Source organism: Salvelinus namaycush, unplaced genomic scaffold (assembly GCF_016432855.1).
Source record: "Salvelinus namaycush isolate Seneca unplaced genomic scaffold, SaNama_1.0 Scaffold384, whole genome shotgun sequence".
Classification (NCBI taxonomy): Eukaryota; Metazoa; Chordata; class Actinopteri; order Salmoniformes; family Salmonidae; genus Salvelinus; species Salvelinus namaycush.
The window spans coordinates 82,027-102,894 of NW_024060830.1; positions in this window are offsets into that span (position 1 = coordinate 82,027).

The following is a 20,868-nucleotide window of genomic DNA, read 5'->3' on the forward strand; positions in this document are numbered from 1 at the left end:
AGGTACACTTCAACTGTGAGAGACGGAATCTAAAACAAAAATCCAGAAAACCACATTGTATGATTTTTAAGTAATTAATTTGCATTTTATTGCATGACATAAGTATTTGATCACCTACCAACCAGTAAGAATTCCGGCTCTCACAGACCTGTTAGTTTTTCTTTAAGAAGCGCTCCTGTTCCACTCATTACCTGTATTAACTGCACCTGTTTGAACTCGTTACCTGTATAAAAGACACCTGTCCACACACTCAATCAAACAGACTCCAACCTCTTCACAATGGCCAAGACCAGAGAGCTGTGTAAGGACATCAGGGATAAAATTCTAGACCTGCACAAGGCTGGGATGGGCTACAAGACAATAGGCAAGCAGCTTGGTGAGAAGGCAACAACTGTTGGCGCAATTATTAGAAAATGGAAGAAGTTCAAGATGACGGTCAATCACCCTCGGTCTGGGGCTCCATGCAAGATCTCACCTCATGGGGCATCAATGATCATGAGGAAGGTGAGGGATCAGCCCAGAACTACATGGCAGGACCTGGTCAATGACCTGAAGAGAGCTGGGACCACAGTCTCAAAGAAAACCATTAGTAACACACTACGCCGTCATGGATTAAAATCCTGCAGCGCACGCAAGGTCCCCCTGCTCAAGCCAGCCTATGTCCAGGCCCGTCTGAAGTTTACCAATGACCATCTGGATGATCCAGAGGAGGAATGGGAGAAGGTCATGTGGTCTGATGAGACAAAAATAGAGCTTTTTGGTCTAAACTCCACTCGCCGTGTTTGGAGGAAGAAGAAGGATGAGTACAACCCCAAGAACACCATCCCAACAGTGAAGCATGGAGGTGGAAACATCATTCTTTGGGGATGCTTTTCTGCAAGGGGACAGGACGACTGCACCGTATTGAGGGGAGGATGGATGGAGCCATGTATCGCGAGATCTTGGCCAACAACCTCCTTCCCTCAGTAAGAGCATTGAAGATGGGTCGTGGCTGGGTCTTCCAGCATGACAACGACCCGAAACACACAGCCAGGGCAACTAAGGAGTGGCTCCGTAAGAAGAATCTCAAGGTCCTGGAGTGGCCTAGCCAGTCTCCAGACCTGAACCCAATAGAACATCTTTGGAGGGAGCTGAAAGTCCGTATTGCCCAGCGACAGCCCCGAAACCTGAAGGATCTGGAGAAGGTCTGTATGGAGGAGTGGGCCAAAATCCCTGCTGCAGTGTGTGCAATCCTGGTCAAGAACTACAGGAAACTTATGATCTCTGTAATTGCAAACAAAGGTTTCTGTACCAAATATTAAGTTCTGCTTTTCTGATGTATCAAATACTTATGTCATGCAATAAAATGCAAATTAATTACTTAAAAATCATACAATGTGATTTTCTGGATTTTTGTTTTAGATTCCGTCTCTCACAGTTGAAGTGTACCTATGATAAAAAATTACAGACCTCTACATGCTTTGTAAGTAGGAAAACCTGCAAAATCGGCAGTGTATCAAATACTTGTTCTCCCCACTGTATATATATACACATACATATATACACACATACACATACACATATATATATTTATACACATACATATATACACACATAAATATATATACACACATATATATATATATACAGATGAAGTCGGAAGATTACATGTACTTTAGCCAAATACATTTAAACTCAGTTTTTCACAATTCCTGACATTTAATTCTAGTAAAAATTCCCTGTCTTAGGTCAGTTAGGATCACCACTTTATTTTAAGAATGTGAAATGTCAGAATAATAGTGGAGAAAATTATTTATTTCAGCTTTTATTTCTTTTATCACATTCCCAGTGGGTCAGACGTTTACATGCACTCAATTAGTATTTGGTAGCATTGCCTTTAAATTGTTTAACTTGGGTCAAACGTTTCGGGGAGCCTTCCACAAGCTTCCCACAATAAATGTTGGCCCATTCCTCCTGACAGAGCTGGTGTAACTGAGTCAGGTTTGTAGAACTCCTTGCTCACACACGCTTTTTCAGTTCTGCCCACAAATTCTCTATAGGATTGAGGTCAGGGCTTTGTGATGGCCACTCCAATACCTTGACTTTGTTGTCCTTAAGCCCCTTTGCCACAACTTTGGAAGTATGCTTGGGGTCATTGTCCATTTGGAAGACCCATTTGTGACCAAGCTCAACTTCCTGACTGATGTCTTGAGATGTTGCTTCAATATATCCACATAATTTTCCTCCCTCATGATGCCATCTATTTTGTGAAATGCACCAGTCGCTGCTGCAGCAAAGCACCCCCACAACATGATGCTGCCACCCCCGTGCTTCACGGTTGGGATGGGGTTTTTCGGCTTGCAAGCCATCCCATTTTTCCTCAAAACATAACGATGGTCATTATGGCCAAACAGTTCTATTTTTGTTTCATCAGACCAGAGGACATTTCTCCAAAAAGTACGATCTTTGTCCCCATGTGCAGTTGTAAACCGTAGTCTGGCTTTTTTATGGCGGTTTTGGAGCAGTGGCTTCTTCCATGCTGAGCAGCATTTCAGGTTATGGCGATATAGGACTCATTTTACTGTGGATATAGATACTTTTGTACCTGTTTCCTCCAGCATCTTCACAAGGTCCTTTGCTGTTGTTCTGGGATTGATTTGCACTTTTCGCACCAATGTATGTTAATCTCTAGGAGACAGAACGCGTCTCTGAGCAGTATGACGGCTGCGTCGTCCCATGGTGTTTATACTTGCGTACTATTGTTTGTACAGATGAACGTGGTACCTTCAGGCATTTGGCAATTGCTCCCAAGGATGAACCAGACTTGTGGAGGTCTACAATTGTTGTTCTGAGGTCTTGTCTGATTTCTTTTGATTTTCCCATGATGTCAAGCAAAGAGGCACTGAGTTTGAAGGTAGGCCTTGAAATACATCCACAGGTACACCTCCAATTGACTCAAATTATGTAAATTAGCCTATCAGAAGCTTCTAAAGCCATGACATGATTTTCTGGAATTTTCCAAGCTGTTTAAAGGCACAGTCATCTTAGTGTATATAAACTTCTGACCCACTGGAATTGTGATACAGTGAATTATAAGTGAAATAATCTGTCTGTAAACAATTGTTGTAAAAATTACTTGTGTCATGCACAAAGTTGATGTCCTAACCGAATTGCCAAAACTATAGTTTGTGAACAAGAAATTTGTGGAGTGGTTGAAAAAACGAGTTTTAATGACTCCAACCTAAGTGTATGTAACCTTCCGACCTCAACTGTGTGTGTGTGTGTGTATATATATATATATATACATACATACATACATACATACATACATACATACATACATACATACATACATACATACATACATACATACATACACACACACACACACACACACACACACACACACACACACACACACACACACACACACACACACACACACACACACACACACACACACACACACACACACACACACACACACACACATATATACACAAGCGGTACTGAGCTCCACATCCTGCTGGGGTTGAGGCCAACAGTGGAGCAAGTGCCCACACACTGCTGCCAGTCCCAGGGATGGATGGAGAGATAAAAAGAAAGAAAAGAAGGAGACAGGGAGAGAGATGGAGGGAGGCAGGGGGCCAGGTGCCAAGAGACTGCTACCAGCTGGGGTGGACATTCTATATCCTGGACATTCATCTCTGACCTGAGCATGACCCCTATTACCCATTAGCTGATTGGACAACCAGCACTACCCATAATGCACTGCTGTACACCTGGATGCTCCTATGATTGAGGGTAGTCTGGCCTCTGGAGCAACGAACTGCCCTTGCTGTCTCTGCCTGGCCGGTTCCCCTCTCTCCACTGGGATTCTCTACCTCTAACCCTATTACAGGGGCTGAGTCACTGGCTTACTGGTGCTCTTCCATGCCGTCCCTAGGAGGGGTGCGTCACTTGAGTGGGTTGAGCCACTGACGTGATCTTCCTGTCTGGGTTGGCGCCCCCCCTTGGGTTGTGCCGTGTGGTGGCTGTGCTTTGTTAGAGTGAGTGTAGTTTATCCTGCCTGTTTGGCCCTGTCCGGGGGTATCGTCGGATGGGGCCACAGTGTCTCCCGACCCCTCCTGTCTCAGCCTCCAGTATTTATGCTGCAGTAGTTTATGTGTCGGGGGGCTAGGGTCAGTCTGTTATATCTGGAGTACTTCTCCTGTCTTATCCGGTGTCCTGTGTGAATTTAAGTATGCTCTCTCTAATTCTCTCTTTCTTTCTTTCTCTCTCTCGGAGGACCTGAGCCCTAGGACCATGCTTCGGGACAACCTGGCCTGATGGCTCCTTGCTGTCCCCAGTCCACCTGGCTGTGCTGCTGCTCCGGTTTCAGCTGTTCTGCCTGCAGCTATGGAACCCTGACCTGTTCACCGGACGTGCTACCTGTCCCAGACCTGCTGTTTTCAACTCTCTAGAGACCGCCGGAGCGGTAGAGATACTCTGAATGATCGGCTATGAAAATCCAACTGACATTTACTCCTGAGGTGCTGACTTGTTGCACTCTCAACAACCACTGTGATTATTATTATTTGACCCTGCTGGTCATCTATGAACATTTTAACATCTTGGCCATGTTCTGTTATAATCTCCACCCGGCACAGCCAGAAGAGAACTGGCCACCCCTCAGAGCCTAGTTCCTCTCTAGGTTTCTTCCTAGGTTCCTGCCTTTCTAGGGAGTTTTCCCTAGCCACCTTGCTTCTACACCTGCATTGCTTGCTGTTTGGGGTTTTAGGCTGGGTTTCTGTACAGCACTTTGAGATATCAGCTGATGTAAGAAGGGCTTTATAAATACATTTGATTTGATTTGATTTGATATGTTCCAGGGTTTATTTGTAGCAGTACAACCATTAGAGGACAAAATCACAGCAAGTATAAAATGTATTATAAACCTCACAGAGTGACAAGTCTGAAAGCAAATGTGTCCACTTAGTCACATGATTGCTAGACGTAATCACACACAACTGAGTGAACATTCACTGGTCGAAGACATACAGTGCATTTGGAAAGTATTCAGACCCCTTCACTTTTGCCACATTTTGTTACATTACAGCCTTACTCTAAAATTGATTAAATTATTTGTTTTTTCCTCATCAATCTACACACAATACCCCATAATGACAAAGCAAAAACAGGTTTTTAGACATTTTGCAAATGTACTGTATAAAACATAGAAATATCACATTTACAGAAGTATTCAGACTCTTACTCAGTACTTTGTTGAAGCACCTTTGGCAGCGATTTCAGCCTCAAGTCTTCTTAGGTATGTAACTACAAGCTTGGCACACCTGTATATGGGGAGTTTCCCCCATTCTTCTCTGCAGACCCTCTCAAGCTCTGTCATGTTGGATGGGGAGCGTTGCTGCACAGCTATTTTCAGGTCTCTCCAGAGATGTTCGATTGGGTTCAAGTCCAGGCTCTGGCTGGGCCACTCAAGGACATTCAGAGACTTGTCCCGAAGCCAGTACTGCGTTGTCTTGGCTGTGTGCTTAGTGTCGTTGTCCTGTTGGAAGGTGAACCTTCGCCACATTCTGAGGTCCTGAGCACTCAGGAGCAGGTTTTCATCAAGGATCTCTCTGTACTTTGCTCCGTTCATCTTTCCCTCGATCCCTGCCACTGAAAAACATCCCCACAGCATGATGCTGCCACCACCATGCTTCACCGTAGGGATGGTACCAGGTTTCCTCCAGACGTGATGCTTGGCATTCAGGCCAAAGAGTTCAGTCTTGGTTTCATCAGACCAGAGAATCTTGTTTCTCATGGTCTTAGAGTCATTTAGGTGTCTTTTGGCAAACTCAAAACGGTCTGTCATGTGCCTTTTACTGAAGAGTGGCTTCCGTCTGGCCACTCTACCATAAAGGCCTGATTGATGGAGTGCTGCAGAGATGGTTGTCCTTTTGGAAGGTTCTCTACACACACACACACACACACACACACACACACACACACACACACACACACACACACACACACACACACACACACACACACACACACACACACACACACACACACCCCCCCCCCCCCCCCCTGTGGTGGTTCCCTATTTTGGAGAGAGGAACCAGCACTGCCCGGGTGGTGCCAGTATGTCTCAGTGTAGCAGCTATGAAGCTCATAACCACCCTCACCCTCTCTCCCTGTCCAGACTCAAACCACAAGCCAATACCCACAAGCCAGAAAAGCCTGGACTGATACCCATCACACACACACAGACTGCTGGCATACACACACACACAGTCCAACCACACATACCAAAGACAGAGGTAGATTTCTGGAAAATGAGACCAGTGAGTATGGTTTCTCTCTCTCTTCTGTCTCCTTTTTAGTCATCCACGCCCGTGAGGGCACTGAGAGTTCAGCTGGGTCACAGCAGGCTGCTGGGGGGTGCTGCTGCTGCTTCACTACAGATATGAGACAACACGGCCTGGGGATGGGAACTGGAGGTGATGACTGGGCTAAAATGTCTTCTGTCATATGGTGAACACACAGATGCGTGTATGTACGTGTGGGAAGACTGGCTTGCTGACCACCACTTTCTACAAGTGTGTCGAGTCTGTTCAGGACTCAACACACAGTGTGGTAACTCAACACACAGGGTCATAATGTGTGTGTGATGTGTCTGTGTTCAGGGCCTGTGTGTGTGTGTCTGTTTAAGCCCAAAGCAGGCCCTTATAAGCCCAAAGCAGGCCCTTATATGGAGCGCTGGAGCTGTTTTCTCTCCCTCCACTCTCTCTTAAAGCGCTGCAAGGTCGGAAGAGACCATCCCTCCAAGTCAACATATTTACATATTTGTAGCAATGAAGGATATTTTGCCGAGCGTTGGCAGGCTGTGGCGAGTGAGGGGTTGTTGAGAGTGGACATCTGTGGCAGGCTGTGGCCAGTGTGGGGCTGTTGAGAGTGGACATCTGTGGCAGGCTGTGGCCAGTGAGGGGCTGTTGAGAGTGGACATCTGTGGCAGGCTGTGGCCAGTGAGGGGCTGTTGAGAGTGGACATCTGTGGCAGGCTGTGGCCAATAAGGGGCTGTTGAGAGTGGACATCGGTGGCAGGCTGTGGCCAATAAGGGGCTGTTGAGAGTGGACATCTGTGGCAGGCTGTGGCCAGTGTGGGGCTGTTGAGAGTGGACATCTGTGGCAGGCTGTGGCCAGTGAGGGGCTGTTGAGAGTGGACATCTGTGGCAGGCTGTGGCCAGTGAGGGGCTGTTGAGAGTGGACATCTGTGGCAGGCTGTGGCCAATAAGGGGCTGTTGAGAGTGGACATCGGTGGCAGGCTGTGGCCAATAAGGGGCTGTTGAGAGTGGACATCTGTGGCAGGCTGTGGCCAATAAGGGGCTGTTGAGAGTGGACATCTGTGGCAGGCTGTGGCCAATAAGGGGCTGTTGAGAGTGGACATCGGTGGCAGGCTGTGGCCAATAAGGGGCTGTTGAGAGTGGACATCAGTGGCAGGCTGTGGCCAATAAGGGGCTGTTGAGAGTGGACATCTGTGTCTCAGCTCCACTCTGCTCTATCACCTTTACCACCCACCAGACCACTGCTCCTCTCTTCTCACTCAACATTACAGAGGTGCTGAACAATTGGACACACAAATAAGCAATGCCAAGCTCACTTATTCTGTTGATGTGGGATCTCTCTCTAATCATTATCATCATCAACATTCTCATTATAATCATCATCAGCATCATCATCATTCTCATTATCATCATTATCCTCATAATCACCATCATGAAAAAAACGAAAATGTAATTCATTCAGTGACAGGATACCTACTACTGTACATGGACTGAAGGGCTACATCAACTTTTTTGAAAAAGCATCATAAACCTAGTGGAGGCTGCTGAGGTTGAGGGCAGCTCATAATAATGTCTGGAAAGGATTAAATGGAATGGCATCAAATACATGGAAACCCTGTGTTTGATGTATTTGATACCATTCCACTAATTCTGCTCCAGGCATTACCATGAGCCCATCCTTCTCAGTTAAGGTGCCACCAACCTCCTGTGCATAAATCTATGGAGCCCGATTTAGACTTCGGAAATGCACACCTTTTCCAGTGTTGTAAAGTACTTAAGTAAAAATATTTTAAAGTACTACTTACAGTGGCAAGAAAAATAATTTGAACCCTTTGGAATGACCTGTATTTCTGTATAAATTGGTCATACAATTTGATCTGATCTTCATCTAAGTCACAACAATAGACAAACATAGTGTGCTTTAGCTAATAACACACAAATTACTGTTTGTCTATATTCTTGTCTACAATGAATACATCATTTAAAAATTCACAGTAGTTTGGAAAAAGTATGTGAACTCCTCTTCTAATGACTTCTTCAAAAGCAAATTGGAGTCAGGAGTCAGCAAACCTGGAGTCCAATCTATGTGATGAGATTGGAAATGTTGGTTAGAGCTGCCTTGCCCTATAAAAAACACTCACAAAATTTGAGTTTGCTATTCACAAGAAGCATTGCCTGATGTGAACCATACCTCGAACAAAAGAGATCTCAGAAGAAGAATTGTTGACTTGCATAAATCTGGAAAGGGTTACAAAAGTATCTCTAAAAGCCTTGATGTTCATCAGTCCACGGTAAGACAAGTTGTCTATAAATGGAGAAAGTTCAGCACTGTTGCTACTCTCCCTAGGAGTGGCCGTAAGGGAAGATGACTGCAAGAGCACCGCGCAGAATGCTCAATGAGGTTAAGAAGAATCCTAGTGTCAGCTAAAGACTTACAGAAATCTCTGGAACATGCTAACATCTCTGTTGACGAGACTACGATACGTAAAACACTAAACAAGATTGGTGTTCATGGGAGGACACCACGGAAGAAGCCACTGCTGTCCAAAAAAAACATTGCTGCACGTCTGAAGTTTGTAAGGGGTTGACATACTTTTCCCACCCTGCACTGTGAATGTTTACACGGTGTGTTCAATAAAGACATGAAAACATATCATTGTTTGTGTTATTAGTTTAATCAGAATGTTTGTCTATTGTTGTGACTTAGATGATGATCAGATTAAATTCACATATTTTTTCTTGCCACTGAATTTTTTTGTGCTATCTGTGCTTTACTTACTATTTATATTTTTGACAACTTTTACTTCACTACATTCTTAAAGAAAATAATGTACTTTTTACTCCATTTTCCCTGACACCAAAAAGTATGTTACATTTTGAATGCTTAGCAGGACAGGAAAATGGTCCAATTCACGCACTTATCAAGAGAGACTGACTTGGCCGACTCACTAAACACAAATGCTTAGTTTGTAATGATTGTCTGGCAAACCTTAAATAAATAAAAAACAAGAATTGTGGCGTCTGGTTTGCCTAATAAGCATTGTGAAATCATGTATACTTTTGATACTTAAATATATTTGTGCAATATTTACTTTTGATACTTAAGTATATTTAAAAGCATACTTTTAGACTATTACTCAAGTAGTATTTTAAAGGGTGACTTTCACTTTTACTTGAGTAATTTTTTATTAAACTACAGTATCTTTACTTTTACTCAAGTATGCCAATTGTGTACTTTTTCCACCACTGGCCTTTCCTATGCACTTCTCAGTAGTTAATATTCAGACTTACCTTCTGCAGGTGCGTAGCAGCCTTTTGCAGGCGTAGTTCCTTTGCATGCAATAAATACATTGGGTGTGTTTGAGTGGCAAGCCTAACGAAGCCGACTGTAGACGAAAGTCGGCGAGTTAAATCAAGCGAGGTGCATCTTCAACAGCAGAAAGTCAGACACTGTAGTGGTTTTCCAACAGCAAGCCTCAGATCAACATGGTAGTGTCAACATAGCTAACTATTGTTTAGAAACGTTTTTCTGTATTAATGTCGAAATAAATGTTTCTATACCACCATATCACACACTCACAAACTGAGAACGTAACATGTGTGCAATTAATTGGTTAGTGAGAGGTCTCAAAAACACTTATTTGTATCCCCTGTAGCTTTAGAATCGCACCAAAGGTGGTTCCTGTCACTTCTTTGGACACCTTCGCGTGGATAAAACAAATAACAAAACAATGATTGGTTGATAGATAATAGGTAACGGCTGCACGGTACAGTGGGGGAGAAGCAACTGCAGCGATCACATGATTTTTGTAAAGTTTATGCGGTCAGGATTTTTACCCATAATACAACACACATCTTGACAAAAGTGATCTGCTCGAATGCGCCCATTTAAATCAACCGCTGAAATCCTCCCACTTGCTGGGCAATAGGTTCTCATGGAGTTTTCATTCAATAGGGTTTTCAGTACATTTGTCTAAAGCCATCCCTTTAAATTTGGCGTACCTTAAATTATAATTTTCTCGACACTCACTACAACAGGGCTCTCCAATTGTAACGACGTTCGTCTGAGGAAGAAGGAGAGGACCAAGGTGCAGCATGGTACGTGTTCATGACTTTTAATAACACTGAACACTAGAACAAAAAATAACAAAACGGAACAAACGAAACAGTCCTGTCTGGTGCAGACACAAAACAGAAAACAACTACCCACAAAACCCATGTGGGCAAGAGCTACCTAAGTATGGTTCTCAATCAGAGACAACGATAGACAGCTGCCTCTGATTGAGAACCACACCCGGCCAAACAACAAAGAAATACAAAACATAGAACACAAAACATAGAATGCCCACCCCAACTCACGCCCTGACCAAACCAAAATAGAGACATAAAAAGGATCTCTAAGGTCAGGGTGTGACACCAATCCTGTTCCTGGAGAGCTACCCTCCAACCCTAGTTGTAACTAACCTGATTCAGCTTATCAACCAGCTTATTATTAGAATCAGATGCGCTAGATTGGGGTTGGAATGAAAACCTACAGGATGGTAGCCCTGCACTAGAATATATTTAGAGAACAGTTCAGAATATTAGGCATCTGTCACGTTAGTATGAAGAGATTCGGGAGGCAGATGCAGGAATGCGTAATTCTTTTTTTTATTAAGCCCAAATTACGGCGTGCCGTGTAAAGGCACTGGGACGAAGACCAAACAAACACGTAAAAAACACAGGGTAGTAACCCAAAACAAAAGAGCGAGGAGTACCTCAAATAAATAACACATGCGCACAAGGATTAACACATGGGAACACCAGTAATCATCTGCGCAATCCACAATGGCATGAAAGCCAAAACACACAGCACAGGTACTCACACGACCAACGGACATTGTAACAATAATGGACGGCCCAATGGAAACCAAAGGGCACATAATCATATATACAAATACTAATCCGTGGGAATAGGGGCCAGGTGTGCGTAATGAAAGTTCCGGCGGGATCCGTGACAGGATCAATGAAAGAGAGCCATGAAAATACACGCATATTTTTCTCCTTTTCAGCGCCAGTTGGTAGAAATATACTCTTATCTTGTATATTATTTAGGGTTAGGAAAGTTTTTATGAATAATTTAAAAAATGGTTTGGAGAGCCTTTATGCACAAAAATATTTGTGAATGAAAAATACAGTGGTTTGATTCATCCTGAAAGTTGCCATATTCAATTGTTCAAGTTTGGCGCTATACTGAAATTTGTGCATGGCTACAGAAGCCTACAGCCTGGGTCTCCAAATTTCATCAGTTATAAGGCCAGCATTTCATAAACTTTACTGTGGAAAAGGTGATATGTTGATATACTTCAGTTTGCTGCCATATGACTGGTTTCACATTTGTCACCAGCGATCATAAGGTAAAATGTATCTAAATGTAACGGCTTTCCTCTTCCTCCTCTGAGGATGAAGAGTAACAAGGATCGGAGAACCAATGCGCAGCGTGGTACGTATCCATAATGTATTTTAATGAGAATGAATACGACAGAACACAAAACTAACAAAGTGAAACAAAACGAAAACCGAAACAGTTCCGTGTGGAACATACAGACACGGAAGACAACCACCCACAAAACACAACAGAAAACAGGCTACCTAAATATGGTTCCCAATCAGAGACAATGACTAACACCTGCCTCTGATTGAGAACCATATCAGGCCAAACGAGAAACCCATCATAGAAACACAAAACATAGAATACCCACCCAACTCACGTCCTGACCAACTAAAACAAAGAAATAACACAAGAACTAGGGTCAGAACGTGACACTAAAACAATTGTAATTTCTATTTACAATCCGCGTATCCAAATGGCTTATTCTTTTACCTAGATCTTATCAATAGCTCCTATCAAGTTGTAAATTACAGTGCATGGAGAGTGGTGATATTTCTATGGGGGAAAAGAAAGCAGACGCTGTTCCACTTGGAACCGACAGGTTGCTAGACCTTATTAATTGTTTATTTGCCGGTAAAGATAGTGGAATTATTAGGGAAGTAAGTTAAAATCTCAACCCCCAACGAATAGTGTGAATGGCATGCAATTATCATGCTTAAATTCAAAGTCAGAATATGCGTTTAGAGGAAAATGCATAAAAAGGGAATTATGTTCCATTTACGTGCGCTTAACTCGGGTAAGAATCGGCCCCAAAGAGCGTATCTTAGTTTGTAATATTGAATGGAGATATAAAACATGATGGAGTGGACCCTGTATGGTAGTGACACACCATGTCACATCTTGCCATATCAGCTAATAGGACTTTGGAGCAGGCCCAAGGAGGTGCCCTGGGGAACACCACACAGCCTCGCCTTGCCCTCCCTCCCCGCTCCCCTCACCCCCATAGCTCTCCCTAAGAACATAGCTCCATGTTGCTCTTGGCAAAACTCTGCAGGCAGTCCCTGCGTGCCTGAAAACCAGCGCTCTCCTCTTCACCTAGCTCAGCTCTGCAGCCAACAGGCACACGTTTCTCACATTTATGCTTTCTGTGAACAGAGACACAGGCTCCCAGTCAGTCAATCAGTCAGTCAAAGGACAGGGTGGGACAGATATGTCCACTCACTTACAATACACTCACATCCTCTCTCTCTCTCTCTCTCTCTCTCTCTCTCTCTCTCTCTCTCTCTCTCTCTCTCTCTCTCTCTCTCTCTCTCTCTCTCTCTCTCTCTCTCTCTCTCTCTCTCTCTCTCTCTCTCTCTCTCTCTCTCTCTCTCTCTCTCTCTCTCTCTCTCTCTCTCTCTCTCGAACTTTCTCTCTCTCTCTCGAACTTTCTCTCCTCCTCTCTCCCTCCAACTCTATCGCTCTCTTTTACCCTCTCTCTCACTCTCTATCCACATCCCTTTCTCTGGTGGTTTCTTGCCCTTTCACTCTGAGTGTGAGAGTCAGCCAGCGGCGAGGGGTGCAGGTGTGTGTAACTGTGGCCTGATCAGGGGGAACTGAAGGCTAATCTGAGAGTGTCTGAACTAATGGTGAGGAAACCGGGTGTCTGGCAGGGAAACACTGGGCAGACACATACACAAAAGCCAACAGGGCAGACACATACACAATATCTTTCAGAAAGAAAACTGTTTCAGTACAAGTGTAAGTTAAGGACAAAGTAAGAGTGCAGTAGTCACTCACTGACTATGCAAGCATAGGACGTTGCCACGGGAGACACTGTGATAGAAAGGGTGTCCCTGTGTATGGACAGGGAGAGAGAGAGAGAGTAGGACAGGAGGGGGGTATGAGAGAGAAAGGGAGAGAGAAAAAGAGAGAGATTGAATGCACACATGTAAGTGTGTTGAGTGTTTATAAGACGAACTGTGTTCAATTCAACCAGCAGGACTTGAACCCATTTGCCTTCAACAACAGAGGATGGACGTGTAACCTCTATCCCACACACTAGGATATTTGGCAGAAGGACCATTTATATTTATTCTTTCATTTATTTTTTCTAAACTTTGATTTAAACTTTATTTCCTCTGTGAGTCCGGGGTCTGGGCATTTCAACATAAATGAACGTTCTCAGAAAATAGAGGGAAGGAGGGAGAGAAAAGAACGGAGGGAAAAAAGAGAAAAAGCAATCTGTCTCTTGGGTGCCCTTCTTGCCATCCCATTTCCTATGCATCTGGTCTGTGTTTGTGCGGAGAGCGAGAGGGGGAGAGGGAGGGAGGGCCGTCTGGGGCCGATTAATAACCAGTGATTTATAGCAACTTTTATAGAATAATACAATAAAAATGTGTGAGTACGTGTGTGAGCGCAAGTGTGTGTTCATGTGTGTGTGCATGTGTGTTTGTATGTGTGTGTGCTCGCCCGAGCGAGAGTGCACACAATGCTTTTCTAATTCCAGGGAATCAAAAACAAATTATCGACGAAAAAAACAGAGCATGATCGGGATAAATTGGGCACAGATGGAGGCAGAAAGAGGAGAGTAGCGGAGGAGAGGAGAGGGGAACCGTGAGGAAAGAGGGTTACCAGAGAGTGTGGAGGGCAGGGCAGGGTGAAGATATGATTGAGGTAGGGAGGGAGGGCAGAGAAGAGGGGGTGAGTGAGAGGACAGGGGCACATTGGGGAGAGGAGAGAAGGAAAAGAGACGAGTGGGAGGAGAGAGATCAGGGTTCTCATGCCCTGTGCAGAGGAAATGGGCTGAAAAGGGGGGTGAGTGTGTGTGCGGACAGTACGTGTGTGTGTGTACAAATGTGTGTGTGTGTGTGTGTGAGTAGAGTATCCTGGTGGGCCATGAGCTGAACAGACCCTTTGGCACAGTGCTGTCAGGGCCCCTCTCACAACACACACAAACACACACACACACACACACACACACACACAGCTGGCCTGGCAATGCAGCTCCAGTGATGGGCCACTCTCACATCCATCAATCCATCCAAAGACATGGCTTTTACAGTTAGCTCATTAGGGTTAATGTTGTAGCATCAGCTCTCCTCTTCCATCCACATGCGTGTTTTTAGTGTCTGTGTGTGATACTGTACTCTGATACTCCCCCAAACCCTCTGAGCTGAACTGCAGGCTGATCTCTGAACATTAAGACTGAGGCAACGATAAGGCACTGAGGGCTACATGGGGTGCATTTACAAGCAATTAGACCACCCAGCAAACAGGGGACGTATTAAGGACCACGACACAACCTCCTGATGTTCCGGGGACGCCCTAAGGACTCATTTTTGTTTGCAGGGCCATGACCTTCCATAAATACTGGCAGTGTGGTGTGTGTGTGAGCATAATGATGCAGACCTATACTATATGAGCAACAGTCATGACTCTGGCACAGAGCCGCTGGCTGGCTGGCTGGCTGGCTGGCTGCCTGGCTGGCTGGCTGGCTGGCTGGCTGACTGGCTGGCTGGCTGGCTGGCTGGCTGGCTGGCTGGCTGGCTGGCTGGCTGGCTGGCTGGCTGGCTGGCTGGCAGAGAGAGCAGAGCATGGTCAGACAGGTATATTACAGCTGTTAAATGGGCAGGAAGTTACATGGTTCTCGTTAAGGTATGAGGCTAACCCTACCCTGGAGAGACAGAGAGGACTGTGGGATCCTACTATAAGCAAAGCCCAGTATGAATGACTTCCTGTGCCGAGGGTCTGGACTGTGGCATCTGTCAGAGAGGAGAGCCCCCCCTTCATCCTTCGACCTGTTTCCTAATCCCCTCTGACCGTGGGCTGAATGACACAGTGTCTCAACACAGTATACTGGCAGATCCACCCATTCACTAGGCCCCAAGTGCACCCTCCCTTCCTCTCCATCCCTCCCTCTATCCCCCAATCCCTAGGCACTGCCACCCACACACCAGTTCCCGTTGTTGTCCATGCCCCCTCGCCTGGCCCTCTCTCTGGCCCCGTAGGAGGGTAGGAGGGGGCTGAGAGGAGGAGTGGAGGGGGTGAGTAGTTATTGGCAGAGAACGCCCTTCCTTCACTGGAAACTCCATCAGTGGGTGAATCACTCTCAGCTGAGCCCTCTACTGAACCAGACTGAATGATAGCAGAGCACAAGTTTAGCTTGCATTCTCTCTCTCTCTCACACACACACACACACACAGTGTGACATTCATACCGACACTAGCACACACAGATACATGCATATGCCTATACATCCATAAAGTGTCATACAGTACGTTCCCCAATATTACACCCAGTTTCACAATGACAATATTTTCTCTTTCACTCATAGAAAACTGACAAACAGTTGCGCTTTAAGTTCTCTCTTTCCCACACTCTCAGTTCTCTCAGCTCTCTGTTACACACTGAGAGAGGGGCCCATGGCCATATCATGTTCCCACACACAGGTCTCAGCTAGACATTCACACTGAATAGACCGTCACACATTATACATGTACTGTCACTGAAAAGGCACCAGCCTTCACATGGGCATACAGTATAATGATCATTCAACAAAAGCATATTAACAGGTGTGTGTGTGTGAAACGGCACACACATTTATTCTCAGGCTCAGGTGGGGCGAGTACGTGCCGATCTGCCCGTGCGTGTGTGTCTAAGAGCCCTGAGTGTGGCTGCAGACGGCTACGTACCTGTGACCACACCAAAGCAGACGTGCTGCCATGAAGAGAGAAAAAGAGATAGATAGAGAGAGAGAGAGAAAGAGAGAGAGAAAGAGAGAGAGAAACGGAGAGAGGCAGACATCAGAGGCGCTGAGGGATATGGGTACACACACCCACAGGTTTCACTTCTGCCTGGTGTGGCAGCACAGCACACTCTCGAAACACTTTGCACCCGGGTTAAAGGTTCACACACAGGTCAGGGCACACACATATACGCACATACACACATACACACATACAAAACGATGCACAAATATACCCACCTAAACCCATCCGATCACATGCAGTGTACAGTATGCACACAGTATAGACACAGTATGCACACAGTATTCACACAGTATGCACACAGTATACACACCTGCGCTTATCAACTATAGAATCAAACAAGCACCTACATGCATAGGTAATAACTATTCAAATAACATTTGCATGTAGGTGCTTGTTTGATTCTATAGTTGATAAGAGCAGGTGTGTATACTGTGTGTATACTGTGTGTATACTGTGTGTATACTGTGTGTATACTGTGTGTATACTGTGTGCATACTGTGTGTGTATACTGTGTGTATACTGTGTGTGTACTGTGTGTATACTGTGTGCATACTGTGTGTATACTGTGTGCATACTGTGTGTATACTGTGTGTATACTGTGTGCATACTGTGTGTATACTGTGTGTGCATACTGTGTGTGTATACTGTGTGTATACTGTGTGTGTACTGTGTGTATACTGTGTGCATACTGTGTGTATACTGTGTGTGCATACTGTGTGTGTATACTGTGTGTATACTGTGTGCATACTGTGTGTGTATACTGTGTGTATACTGTGTGCATACTGTGTGTGTATACTGTGTGTATACTGTGTGTGTATACTGTGTGTGTATACTGTGTGTATACTGTGTGTGCATACTGTGTGTGTATACTGTGTGTATACTGTGTGCATACTGTGTGCATACTGTGTGTGTATACTGTGTGCATACTGTGTGTGTATACTGTGTGTATACTGTGTGCATACTGTGTGTATAGTAAGGTTGGGAACTGCTCTGGGATTATGGTTGGGAACTGCTCTGCGATTAATACCACACAATTGAAGAGAAGGCCTGTAGGACACACATACACACACACAGCTCTGGGTAGCAGCAGAAGGAAGATGTGACTGTGCCAGTGTCTACAAGCTTGTTGCTCATTATGCAGTGGGAGAACCAAATCTGTCACAATCAGAGGCAGAGTTGGGGAGAGTGCTAAGACTTGCCCGCGCTGTGAGTTATAAAACACACATGAGAAGTGTAAATGGTGACGATACAGCACATCCACAGAAGGGGAACTAGACCCTGGGAATTGTGCAGGGTTGTTAAGGAGGAGGGGCGAGGGGTGAGTGTGTGAGTTCAGTGCCTGATTACCATGAGTTAACATTAGTTTGAGGTGATTTCTTTCTTTCCACTTCCTGACTGTTTGAGATGTGTTGAAATGCTGTGAGCACCTGCCTGCCTTGGTAACTATGAAACAAGTCAGGTGGATAGAAAAACACTGTCTGTGTCACATGTTGCTATTTGTGTCTCTGGGAAAGGGTTTCTTTTCTCTGTGAATTTGACTGAATTTCTGTGTGTGTTTGTGTGTGTTTTTGTTTAACTATCCTTGTGGGTGCCAGAAGTCCTCACAAGGATAGTAAAACAAGGAACATTTTGACAAGTTGGGACATCTTGCTCGTCCCCATGAGGAAAAATGCTATTTTAGGCTTAGAGGTTAGGTTTAGGGTTAGAATTAGGGTTAGAATTAGGGTTAGGATTAGAATTAGGGGTTAGGTTTAGGAGTTAGGGTTAAGGTTTGGTCCACAATAAGTCCTCACAAGTATACTAAAACATAGTTGTGTATGTGCGTACATATGTTGTAGGATGTATGTATTAAAACCGACCCTGGGTGTGTGAGTTTGTTTGAGTGTGTGAGTGTGTGTGTCTGAGCGTTGGCCAGGGTGAGAGCAGCAGTGGTTGTAGAGGGGTGAGGGTGAGGGAGGCTATCCCTTTCTCATGGCCTCTTAGTCCCCTCTGGCCCCCATTCTTGCTCTGCTATTGGTCAACACTCAAACACTGTCACTGAAACCAGCCGCACACTGCACACACTCATACCCTCAGGGGAGGCAGGGAGGGAGGGGAGAGAGAGGGGGAGGGGGAGAGAGAGGGAGATGGAGAGAGAGAGAGAGGGGGGGGGGGGGGGGAGAGAGAGAGAGAGAGAGAGAGAGGAAGATGGAGAGAGAGAGAGAGAGAGGGAGAGAGAGAGGGGAGGGAGAGAGGGGGAGAGGGAGAGAGAGAGAGAGAGAGGGGGGAGAGAGAGAGAGAGAGAGAGAGAGAGAGAGAGAGAGAGAGAGAGAGAGAGAGGGGGGGAGAGGGAGAGAGAGAGAGGGGGAGAGAGAGAGAGAGGGGGGGAGGGAGGGGAGAGAGAGAGAGAGAGAGAGAGAGAGAGAGAGAGAGAGAGAGAGAGAGAGAGAGAGAGAGAGAGAGAGAGAGAGAGAGAGAGAGAGAGAGAGAGAGAGAGAGAGAGAGAGAGAAAGAAATAGTGTGTGAGATGAAAGTAGGAAGGTGAGCTGCACGTCAGTGTGTCAGTCAGTGTAGTGGTGGATGATGTATATGACCATGTGTCTGTGTGTCAGAGAGTCAATGTGTCAGTGTAGCCTGAGAGCCGCTCACTACCAGACCCTCTGTGTCTCTGACAAAGGAAGACATTGCCATCTGCTGGTGAAAGAGAGAAACTACACACTCATGATTCTCATCAAACTGTATGTAAAACTCAAGAGGCCTCTTTTGGATGGCCATTGTATCTCAATGGGTTTAAAGCAGAAGTAGCAAACAGAAAGAGAGAGACATGTAGATCTTACAGACCCAATGTCTGGTTTCAGACAACCACTGACTGAGGAAGGCTAAAGTGGTTTGAGTAATGCAAAAAAAGAACATTAGTAAATACAAACAGTAACCACAAGTTATGGGGCAAATTTAGAAAGATGACATATAGTGAGAAAGCATCAGGGGTCAAATTGAGGGGAAATGTGTGGTAACTGAAATGTTCGGAAAAGCACATTTTATTACAGTATGTATTCTGTATGTTCGATCTTACTATTTGCTGGTTTAGATGGCAATCAGTGTGCAGCCATTGCAGAGCCTGTACCCCATAGTACAGAGAGACTAAACTCATTGACTAAGCTCTAGGGATGGGTGTCTTAGGTGACTCACATTAGTCATTAGAATCCACTTGTAAGTGAAATTCACTAAGCCCTCAGCACATTAGAGGCAATAAGTTGGAGCGTCTCTCAGGGTGTATGGGCACAGCCATTACTCAAGGCGAACGCTTAACACAGTATTTAATATGCACAGTCATATCCCTAGACATTACCACAACACTGACTCAGACCAGAGAGGATTAAAACAATAGCTTACACAGTAGCCTCTCCTGAGCCACCATAAATCACCTACAGTATCAACACAAGATAAGAGGGTTTCCATATACTATACACATACTAGTAGGGTGTATATAGAAGCACTCAGACAGCAGTATTATAGCAGTGTTATGCAGTGTTAGTACAAGGGCCCAGGTTGTATATCCCTATAGTCACCTGTTAAATCCCAGGGCTGAAGTGTAAAACTAACATGACTCAATAATCCACGCCTTCTGAGAATTATATAAAATCTGAAAGTTATGGGCGGAGTTCGAAATTTGTCTGTCAGAGGTATCCAAATGACAATCTCTTCGAAAAAATTAAAAGCTATTGGAACCAAGACTTAAAAATAACTGATATTGGCACAAGATGGAGGGAATGTTGGAACATAACTAACAAAATTACAGTTAACAAAAATGTACGCTTAATCCAGTATAAACTCATGTATATAATTTATTATAAAAGAGATCAAATTCAGAAATGCTAAAGCATAAGTGTAAAACTAACAATGACTCAATAATCCATGCCTTCTGGGAATGCTATGAAGTCCAAAAGTCATGGGCAGAGTTAGAAAGTTGACTGTCAGAAGTATTAGAACGTAAACGTACTGTTAATCTGTCTGTCCGCATATTTCAAGACAAGTCATATGAGGGTGTAGCGACATACCCGATGGGCTGGACGATTCTCTTCCAATCACTAATCTTGAAAAAAAACATATAGTAAAACATTGGAAATATATCAATCTGTCCTTCATTAACACAATGGAAAAATCAAATGATTTATTATTGAAATAGCATTGGTAACCCAGAAAACAAATTGATACAATTTAAGGCCAAATGGAAAACAATAATGCAGGCACTAGGGAAGTAGGTGTGAGCATGCAAGTCGGGGCAGATGAGTTGCAGTCATTGTTTGTGTGCATTTGTAAGTTGTTGTTCGTCTGTACATCAAAACTATGAAATAACACCTATGGAATCACATAGTAATCAATATTTTAGATTCTTCAAAGTAGCCACCCTTTGACTTGATGACAGCTTTGCACACTCTTAGCATTCTCTCAACCAG